The sequence below is a fragment of the Callorhinus ursinus genome, unplaced genomic scaffold (assembly GCF_003265705.2).
Source record: "Callorhinus ursinus isolate GAN/ISIS: 27379988/994484 unplaced genomic scaffold, GSC_fseal_2.0 scaffold5, whole genome shotgun sequence".
In the NCBI taxonomy this organism is placed as follows: Eukaryota; Metazoa; Chordata; class Mammalia; order Carnivora; family Otariidae; genus Callorhinus; species Callorhinus ursinus.
In genome coordinates, this window is record NW_027397067.1 from 67,298,894 (window position 1) to 67,309,804 (window position 10,911).

Consider the following 10,911-nt stretch of genomic DNA (forward strand, 5'->3'; position numbering starts at 1 on the left):
TGAAACTACAAGGCTGACCTGCCAAAGCCCTTGACCCAGAGGCAGGTCTAGGCTCTTCCCCCACACCTGCTGGAAGGGACAGACTGTGATAGCACTGTAGCCCCCCAAGGGACATAAACCTGGAATGCCATCTCAGGTGGACAAGGCAGGCCCTCCAGAAGGGGACAAGTCAATAGCCACAGAGCATGTCAGCCAGGGGGGTGTTCCCTTGGGGGGCAGAACCAGCATTGCCAGGGGGACACCTCAAGTGACTCACTGGCTGGCAGAGAAGAAAGTCTTTTCTGTTCCCACCCAGTGGGATTTGATTTTTGCCATGGTGCAGTCACATACGTGGGGTTTCTTTGTATGCCCCTTTGAATGGGACTTTTTATTGCAGTTTTCCTTGCATTGTCTATTGGTGTAGAAAAGTTGGGGAAGATCCCTTGTTTCTTCAAGTTGTGGTACCAACAGGAACTACACTCACCCTGATTGCTTAGCGCTCCGGAGCTCCTGGTTTTGAGCTCATCAAAGCATTTAAGGTTTGGGGCTCATCTCCCTTGGAGAAGGGGTATATGTGTCTAGGTGTGAGAAGGCAAGGACCCATAAACACTTGGTGGCTAGGAGCATGGATAGGGTCAGACACTGTTAGACATCACCCCAGTGCTAGTTCTGCCCTTCTTTTAGACTAATAAGACACTCGATGTTTGTCTGGACACCTGGCCAGGCTATTTCCAGCCTCCCTTGCTGCTAGTGTGGCCAAGTACCTGAGTGAAAATGAGCAGAAGTAATATAAACGGCTCTGGGTCAAGCCCTTAAAAGGAATGGACCTAATTCCCTTCTCCTTCCCCTTCTCCCCACGCTGCTGCTTGAATTCAGATGGGCTGGAGAACCACTTCGGACTATGCAGTCAAGGGTGATCCAAGGAATGGCTGATTCTGTGTCAGAACTCCCAAACCTACAAACTTTTGCTCTTGAGGCTTTTATGAATTCAGCGACCTTAAGAAAGTACAGAAATCGCATCCTATAAAAATGACTGTAGTACTGGCAAGCTATAAAAGCAGTAACCTTGGGAAGCTATGAATTAAGAGTAAAGATTAGAAGAGAATAAAGAAACAAATGTAAAATCACAGTATTCGTGCTTGTATTGCTGGTTTTAATAGGACAAGGGTATGCAACTTTTCAGGTGGGCTACGCATTAGTGAGGGGAGACCTTTCCCATTCTGACTCTTGCTCTCCTTCTCTCTGTAAAGTTCCTGATAGAATTAGCTAAGGACACAGAATGTCATCAGAAGTCTGGGGCTATACAGGGCAGGAGTAGCTAAACACATCCACAGTGCAGCCCGTGGCCCCCAGAACTCCCGAGAGAAGCCAGCCCCTTGGGAAGTATTATCCTCTGGGTGGGGGACTGACAGACCTAAGCTCATTTCCAGCCCACCACAGCCCCAGTGTGCGAGTGTTTTGCTACAGCATTAAATAATGTCATTCAGGAAGAATTTATGCCAACAATCCAAACACGTAATTGAAAATATGCCCATAGACCACCTCCTGGGTTCTGAGCCACACAGCATGAGCAAAACTCCTCCTTATACAAGAGAAGAAGAAAACATAGTGTCTTCCCTCTGACTTTCCAGTGTCTCAGAAAACCATTTCCTTACAGCACAATCACTTCTGTAATCAACGTGACATTTTGTGCATGTGTTGTCTGCTTCTCAAAGTCTTCAGTGCATGTGAAAGAATCTCATTTATTAGATTCATAGTTTTAATTATTTGTTTATGTAAGATCTTGATTACAAATTTGTAACTGATGTTTAAATGTCCAGGGACATTTAATGTTAAGTTTTTATGCTTTAGTTAATTATGTGTACATAGTGAATAAATATTTAGAAATGAGAATGCTAAATATGAAAGGGAGTGTTGTTTTAGAGATTAATGAGTTAGCACATTCCTTACATAAGAGACAGGTAAGTTCTCTCTCGATGAACAGCCATTCTGAAATTAGCACTACGCCTAGCCAAGAACAGGTGCGATGAAAACCTAGCTTATTAACTCTTGTGGGTCTCAGTTCCCTCATTCCTACAGACAAGGGGTTGGATTCGGTCATTGCTAAGCCTTCATCTCTAAGATACTGGATTTTTATTAAGATTCAAGAACTGTTTTGTTCATGTTTATACCATATTTTTACCAAACTGGAACAAACGATCAACCGCACAGAGAAATGGAAGTCATCTCCTTCATAATGACTTCGACCTCTAGTCTGCCTTTCCTTCTTTTGTAATATTGCAGCTGCCTCTGTGTAAATAGGCTGTCAGCATTTTGTCAAGGCCCATGCCTCATTGATAGGTTTTCCAGGCACACTTATAATCAAAACTCAGCCCGTCTTGCAGATAATTACCAGCTTCCGCACATCTCAGCTGCTGTAGTAAACTTTCTGATTCTGTGCCCCAGCTTCCCACAGCAATGGAAAAAAAAAATAACAACAACACAAAAACAAAAAACACAACTGCCCACTTCTTAGGACGTTTCCATCACATTTTTGCAAAGGCTGAACATTTGAATAGTGTTTCACTGTTGACAACGTCTTTTTCTCACAATTGCCCTTGCCTCACAGATGAACTCAGGCTCGGGAGAGCCCAAACTGGCTCCTCAAAATCACACAGCTAGAATGAGGCAGGGCAGGACTCAAACCCGGATTCAAGCCCAATGGCTTGTCCGGAAACATACCCCCAATTTATAGCAACATCTCTGTACCACGTTGGGTTGTCATGAAAGCGGATTTCCACTTTGCTTGAACGTTTTATGCAGGCCTCCAGTTTTATAGAAACAGTAACACTAATTCTAACGCTTTCTCGTCACTGTTAGTTCTGGCAAAGGTTGTCTCTAAAGGCTGGACAGAAAAAGAAAAAAGAAAAACTGGGCTTAATTAAAATGTATCAATCAATAAGGAGAACTGAGACAGGAGCTCCAAGGTGTCCTGCTGTCTGTGCCTGGTGCCTTACTCCTCAAGGGCACGATGAAGGAGTGTAAGTTTTTCCCTCCCAACTGTTAACTGCCAAGTGCTAACTGTTAACTGCCCAAGGTTGCCTTGCTGATGTCACGCCAGGCCATGTGACTTGCTCTGGCCAATGAAACATGAGCACAAGTGCCATGTGCCATGTGCCATGTGCCATGTGCCAACAGAAGCTTTGGAGAGCTCTTGTATATTTCCACACTCTCTCTTTTCCCTCTGTCATGAGGTCAGCATATTCTAGATAGAGGTGCTCCCACGAGCTTGGTCCCATAGTGAGAAAGGATGTGGAGCAGAATTTCAGCCACCCTATAAAGATCAAGTAATGTGAGGGAGAAATAAAGTTTGATTGTTGCAAACCACTGCAGTTTGGGGGATCATGTGATACCTCAACCTGATTTCCCCTAAGCTGACAGATTCGAGCCATGATGCCATTGTATTGGAAAGATCTGTCAACTCCAAGGGACAGGAGGCTCCTCGAGTCGGTACTATTGTTTAAATATCTTTCCATCCCAGATCCTAGTAGAGGGCCCAGCATACAGGTCGCAAGTGAATTTTTGATGACTGGCTGGCTGGATGAAAGGAGGGATGGATGACCAGGAGGATATGACAATGGTGCTATGAGTTCAAAATGGAGCACGGAGTCCTCAGGATAGAACCCTGCTTTCTTAAACCTCATGTGGATACCACTCTGTGCTCTGATTTCATCAATCCCGCTGCTCTCCAAATAATCATGTAGGATGTTGCTGATCACCTCAGGCCTTAATATTCCACCTTCTATAATCCAAGTCTGCACTCCCTAAAACATCATCTCTGGATCTTGCTATTTGTGTCTCAGTGAGTCAGCAAGTTCTGTTGACTTACCACTAAAACCCAATAGGAAACGTGACATAATAGCTGTCTACCTTGTCTCTGACCCCTTAAATATGGCTGCCCCCCCAACCCACCAGGACCCTGTGTGCTAGAGAAAAGCAATCTCCGGCAACAACTCTCAGCCCAAGTGTTCACCAGGAAGACACTGTGATGTTTCTGTTTTCTTTCCCCTCCCTGCTGTTTCCTGCATGGTTCCACAGCAACAAAATAGCGTAGTGATTTGAGTACAGTCTCTACAGGGTCAGAAAGCCCTTGACCAAATCTTGATTACACTATTCACAGGGCACTAATGGCTGTGTGGAAGTCTGGAACTAGAATGGCCCTGCAGGATTGTCCCAAGTTCAGCGGAGACAAACCAGCCTTCATCTTCCTACAACGAGCTGAGCTATCGTTGGATACAGGCTGGAGCAGAGAGATCCATGTCTTGAACCCGCTTCTCCCTCTCCAAGCCCCTGTTACACCTGAGGCCTCTCTGCAGAGGCCTCTCTGACTCCGAGCTCAGGAAACTGGTTGGACCAGGGCTTGGGAGCAGGAAATGCAAGTCGGAAGGAATATAAAAACTTTTCTTTTTTTTTTTTCTTTTTTTTTTTAAATGTTTTATTTATTTATTCATGAGAGAGAGAGAGAGAGAGAGAGAGAGAGGCAGAGGCAGAGGGAGAAGCAGGCTCCCCGCCTAGCAGGGAGCCCGATGCGGGACTCGATCCCAGGACCCTGGGATCATGACCTGAGCCGAAGGCAGACGCTTAACCATCTGAGCCACCCAGGTGCCCCTATAAAAACTTTTCTTTTTGCTTCTTCTCTAGTTTTGACAATAGACTGATGCCTTTCACCAGAATTTGCCATGAGAAACCTGACCCGAAGCTTTCAGGACAGGTCAGTTGTCGCCTGCCATATCCTAAAGTTCTCGTAGTCATCAGCAACCTTTCATTCCTGGCACCTGCTTCCTAAACCACAACCCAAACAACTCTGCTGTTCCCAGGGCAGTAGAGGTAGCCATACATCCCATTCTTTTCTTTCCTGCTGCTAATGACCAATTTCCAGCACTCCTTTCTCCTCTGGATGTCTTCCAAGTCAGAGCCATCATCTGTGGACTTGACCGCTCCTTCCCTCTGAGGAGTGCTGTTGACAGACTAGATACAAAGCAATGTACCCAGACAGCACAGTGCCAGGTCTTCTCCATGGTTGGACACCACGATGTAAAGTTTGCATTAAGGTCCTCAGACTGTGCTTTTCTAAGGTGGTTCCACCCACTTGCCCATGTGTGAGGAAGCTCTTCCTGCAAGAGCCCCCAGAGGCTGCCCCCTCCTGGCGCCAGCCCCCTCTCTTGCACCGCCCTGCTTCCCCTTCACAGGCCACATCCACCGCAGACGTTCTCCTCTGACTAGCAATAGGGTAAGGAGCTCAGGCCTTGCCAGGAAAAGTTGCCCCTGCACAGAAACTGAGGAGCCCTGCGCAGGTTGGGGAGTGGCCAGGAGGCACAGGACGGGAAAATGTGAGAGAACACCAAAGGCAGGGCCAGGGGCCCAACACAAATCTGTTCTTATAAAGCTTGTTCAACTTAAATTTCCAGAGATTTTGCTGGAGATTTTGAATCATGGCAGTGTTCTTTTGAGGAGACAAACAAATGCAAAGGGCAAGTCTAAAAAAGGGAATTCTATTGAACTTTTCAAGAGATTTAGGTCTCAGAAACATGGAGAAGTCCCAATGTGTATGCTCTGTGTCTGGCGCTCTGGGGACAGGAAGAAGAAACCGGGTGCATTCCCTGTGGATCAGACCCTGTTCTCAGTGCCTTCCACACATTTACAACATTAATCCTCCTCGTGACCCTATGAGGTAGGCTCTATTATAATCATCCCCACAATGCTGATGAGGAAACTGAGGCACACAGGTGTCTGATAGCTTGCCAAGCAGCAAGTTTGTCAGGTGGTTGCAAAGTGGCAAAGCAGGGTCTCACGTGATACCACCATTTTGCTACACGGGAAGAAACTTCCAGTACCTGGGTGCTCAATTCTCTAAGTCTCTAAATGAACTCGCAGAAACCCTAGGTAAGTATCACCACCTTCTATTTTACAGATGAGAAAACTGCAACTCAGAAAAAAAAAAAAACAAAAACAAAACTAAGTGACTTACCAGCATCACAGAGCTAGCAAGCCAGGATTTGAATGCTGAGATGGAATTCCACCTTGTAAGGCGGCTAAGCAACAGGAAGAGATGAGAGATGAGAAGCTGTGGTTGTTTTCAGCACAACAGTCCTAGCCCAGGCTCCGGGCAGGAAATGGAAACGAACCTGGCCTCCTTCTGGCCAGCAACACTTCTGTCTTCGTGCCATGACTTAGTTTTGCTTACCCGGTAGCTCTATGGCCTATTTCTTTCTTAAGAATTATTTCATAACTTTTGGCAAGTAACTGTGACATGCTGAGCACAGCATCCGCGAGCTTGGAGATGAAAAACACAAAAACAAAAACCAGCGTTCCTTCAAATGTGTGGAGCAATATTTGCCATCCAGTAGAAAGATGGGAAGGGAAATTAAGACGTCTCGAACCTGCCCAGTCCCTTGTATTCAGGTTGGTTTCCTTTTTACAACATCTGCCCTAAATCGCAGGCAATGGGGCCCTGGATTGCTGGACCAGCTTTTCAGCGGGGCCCTCTGCACATGGAAAGTTCTACAACCTATTAAGATTAGGTCTTTCTTGAGCCTGCTGTGAGCATTGCATCTTCAGTACCTCAAGCTGGTTCCCTAGTGCCAATAAAATCCACTGTCCACGCAGGGTCCCAGGGCTGAAATCAAGGAAAGAGTGAGTTAAATGTTGGTAAGAGATGTAGAAGTGTTATTTAGGCAATGCAATTCACTACTTTTGAAAGGGCTGAGCCACAGAATGCTGTGATAAAGGGGCTGCCTTTAGGACTAAATGGGTAGAATTACACGTAAAAGCGTGCAGGGAGGGGGTGGTGGGATCGGGGGTAAGGGTGATACATTCTGATTTGTATGTTGAAAAGATTTTCTCGGGTGGGAGGTCAGAAGAGTGAACGGTGGGTGGGCCTGCCCCTTCAAGGGTGAGTCCTATAGTCCCCAGTGGGACTTCCAGTCAACATTTGAGAGGGAGCCGGGAGCTAAAGACCCCTACCCCCGACCCCACCACCCCCTCCCTGCAAAACCCTCCCTTGCCATCCCATTGTGATTCGAGTACCTCCGGCTTTCCATCTCTGGGTCCTCCATGATCCGGGCTCTGCTTCTCCAGCCTCATCTCTATCACCTTCCTGTACATCTTGCACTCCAGCCCAGTCTGGTCCTCTTGCTATGCTTTGCACAGCTCCAAGTCTCTCCACCTCAGGGGCATTGTACTGGCTAGTCCTTCTCCTTAGAACTCCCCCATCTACAAAGCTGGCTCTTTCTCGTCTTGTGGGTCTCAGCTGAAATGTCACCTCTTCAGAGAGGCCTTCCTGGATCACTTTCTCTAAAGGGGGCCTCCCTTATCCCAGCCATTCCATTCTTTATCGTATTCCCCTCTTTTGTTTTCTTCGAAGCCCTTAACCACTCTCAGAAACTATCTTGCTTATTCATGCGTTTGTCTCATCTTGATCCTCTACCTCCACCACTAAGTGGGAGACTCCATATGAGGGCAAAGACTGGGTGTGTCCCACTCACTCTTGTCTCCCCAGAAGCAAAGAGTGCACTTGGGGGTCCTCAAATATTTGTAAAACAAAGGAACACATTGTGTTATTTCACCTGCCACCAGTTGGTGAGCTGGACTCACCATTTCATGTCAACTGCCTTTTGTTTCAAGAAGCCATTGTTGACCCTGACCTTTCTATCACACACCGGTTTACCCAGACTGCAGCATTCATTTATTAAGCATCTGTATTAGAAGGCCATGTGCCAGATGCTGTGTTGGGAAGTAATTTCACCAAGTCAAAGGAGCCATGGTTCCTGCCTTCAAAGAGTTTCTAATCTAATGGGAAGACAGGCAAGTAAGGGTGATCCCTGCAGGATGCTCTGGTGGAAGAAAGAAAGATAGACAAGAGGAGCATCTCAACCAGACTAGAGGGTTCTGGCCAGGCTTCTAAGAAATGACTTCTGAGCTAAGGGTAAGAGCTAGAAAGAGAAGAGCAGTATATTTTGGGGTGAGGGAGTCCCATGGGCTAGAAGACTATGGTGTGGACACCATGTGTGCTTGCTGACCTAAGCAGGCAGTGGGCTCTGGGGAAGGTGTGATGGGCAGGGAGTCTGGGGGACTGGTTTCTGCCTAGTGTGTTCCTAACGAGCTGTGTGATCTTGAGTGAGTTACCTCCCCTCTGAGTTTCAGATTCTCTCTCTTGGCCGGCATTTAGTGAAACCTGAACAGGTCTTGACATTTCAGACCTTCTATTTAGTCTGTAAGTATTGAGTCTCTCTGCTCACTGTCCCCTCACACCAATTTACTGGGGGCTCATTTTATGCCCAGCAGAGCATTAAGTGTTCTAAAACATAAAATTAATGGGAAAATGCAGTCTTTGGTCTGGAGGCAGTTATAATTTGGAGAGAGGGGGAAAAAATAAGCCATAATAAAATTAGGAAAACAAAGCAGTTGAACACATCTTACGTCTTTTGCTAAGTATTGTCCCATGTACATGCCAACAACATCAGGGCCAAAGACCCTGTGTTCTCATTCAGTTTAATCCAGCCTCCCACTTTCTAGCTGTAAAACAGTGGCCTCCTTCTTTTACTTTTCTAAGTGCCCATTTCATTATCTGTAAAATGAGGTAAGTACCAAATTTATAGGGTGGTGAGGAGCAAATCAGCTAGAACATGGGAGGCACTTCGCCCAGGGCCTGACCCGTGGTATGCCCCCAATAATAATTGCATCCTCTGTGCTGCTGGGCATTGGAATGCCTAACAATAGAGGTGAAACATCAAGAACAAAGTTGAAGAGGGAGCAACGAAGACTGAGACTGCACACCTTCTGGAAGACCCTTGAGTGAGTTTTTAAGAAAGTGAGTTAACTGAGTTGTTGGTGAGGAATCAGCAGGAACAAAGGTAGGAGGCTCTTGTCAAGGTCAAGTAAAAGGTGGGGTCAGGACACGAATGGGGGTAAGAAGGAGACACTATGGCGAGTCAGTAGGATCTTGATGGTGCTCCTAGTCAAGGACTTTTGTATTTTCTCTGAAGGATCAGGCCACCAGCATTTTTTGACCCTCCCAAAGAGCGGTTGCACAGGCTAAATTCCAAATGAACGCAACAGAGGCCTGGGGCTTCCTGTTTCCACCTAGCCCCACTCATAACACAGAGGCTTCTGTACGTCCTGCATACTCTCTTGCCTGTAATCTTCAAGGGTGTCAAGGTCATGAACTTCGAGGAAAGAACTGTTCCAAGCTAAAGGAGACTAAAGAGTGCCTTGATAGCTCAACATAGTGTGTGATTCTTCTGTTGGAATCACTGACAAAACTTGAGTGAATTCTGCGAACTAGATAGTCATAATTATCAATGTCAATATCCTGACTTTCATGCTAATATTTTGGTTACGTGGATTAATTATTGACAAGCTGTAGGATGACGAAGAGCAATTGTGGTAGCTGGTCTCCAACACAGCTGACCACCATGAATTCCTTCTGCCCTATGTACACAAGCCAGAAGTGCAGCCTGTTCCTGTGCTCCCTTGAATGTGGCCTGACTTACAACTTGGCTGTGAGCAACAAAATCCTACTGAAGTCATGCTATGTGGCTTCAGAAGCTAGGTCCTAAGGGACCTTTTAGCTTCTGCCTGGGTCTCTTAGAACGCTTGCTCTGAGAGAAGCCAACTGTTACCTAAGAAGTCTGAGCGCCCAGAAACTACCGTGCCCGAGGAAGCCCATGCTAGGCATGCAGGGTGGTTGTGTAGAAAGATGCTCTCTGAATGTCACCATCTGAGACGCTTCTAGTGAGAATTGCCACTGAGCACATGAGGCCCAGAACTCTGAAAGACATGAATAAATTGCGTGAACCACTATGTTTGGGGGTTGTTTGTTACACATTTATACACAGCAAGACAATCACTATATTTGAATGGTAATGGAACTATGGATATATATAAACTTCTTGGTGTTTTTCTCTTTCTTTTCTTGTACTAAGCATATGTTAAATTCATAATTAAAGAAATCACTTATTTTCCCCCAGCACTTTGAGTTAAGAGTAGCATTGCTCAAAGCATACCTTCCAAGACCTGGCGGTTTCCACTAGACAGAATAAATTATTCACCATGATATCTATAGCATCCAACACAATGGCTGGTTGTGGTAGGTACTTAGTAAATATTTATCGAATAATTGATGTATGTAAAGGCATTGAATAAGTTCTCCACGGATTGAAGGCTATTTATTCATTCATTCATTTATTTACTTAAAAGAGATTTATATTAGTCTGGCATCATACTTTTTTCCAACTAGTTCTGTGCTTTCTTTAAAGATACCAGAAAGGGAAACCATGTGTTAAAGCTCTGATTTATTGTTGTTGTTTTTTTTCCTATACCTTTATCTCTCCATGTGATTTTCCCTCTGCTTCCTCTGTGATTCCCCACTCTCTCTGTGGGCATTTTGCCACCACCCTCCTCCCTTAGGCCATGCCTAGGCAAAGGCAGCATAAAAAATAGAATTATAAATTAATCTCTTTGGGGCATAACACTTAGATGAAATACTAATAGCTCAAATTAATCAATATACTGTTACTCATGATCAAGTAGGATTAATTCCAAGAATACAAGGATAATAAAACATTAGAAAATTTGTTAATCTTAATAAAGTATGTTTCACAGATCACAGGAGAAAAAATATGATCATCCTAGTTTTTTAAAAATAATTCTTAGTAAACTGGATCTTGAGGAATACTCCCTTAACATAATAAAAATTTTTATTAAATGAACACTTGCTGAGATTCATCATAGGCAAGGCACTGGATTAAGTTTTCAGGATTATGTCATTAAATGAGGCAAGTCCCTGCTCCCAAGAACCTGAAGCATGTACACAAAACATTACCAGTCTCCTTTTCTGCAGTGGACCTTCTATCTCACAAGTGAGAATTAATCTAAAAGAAATATTTCAAATCC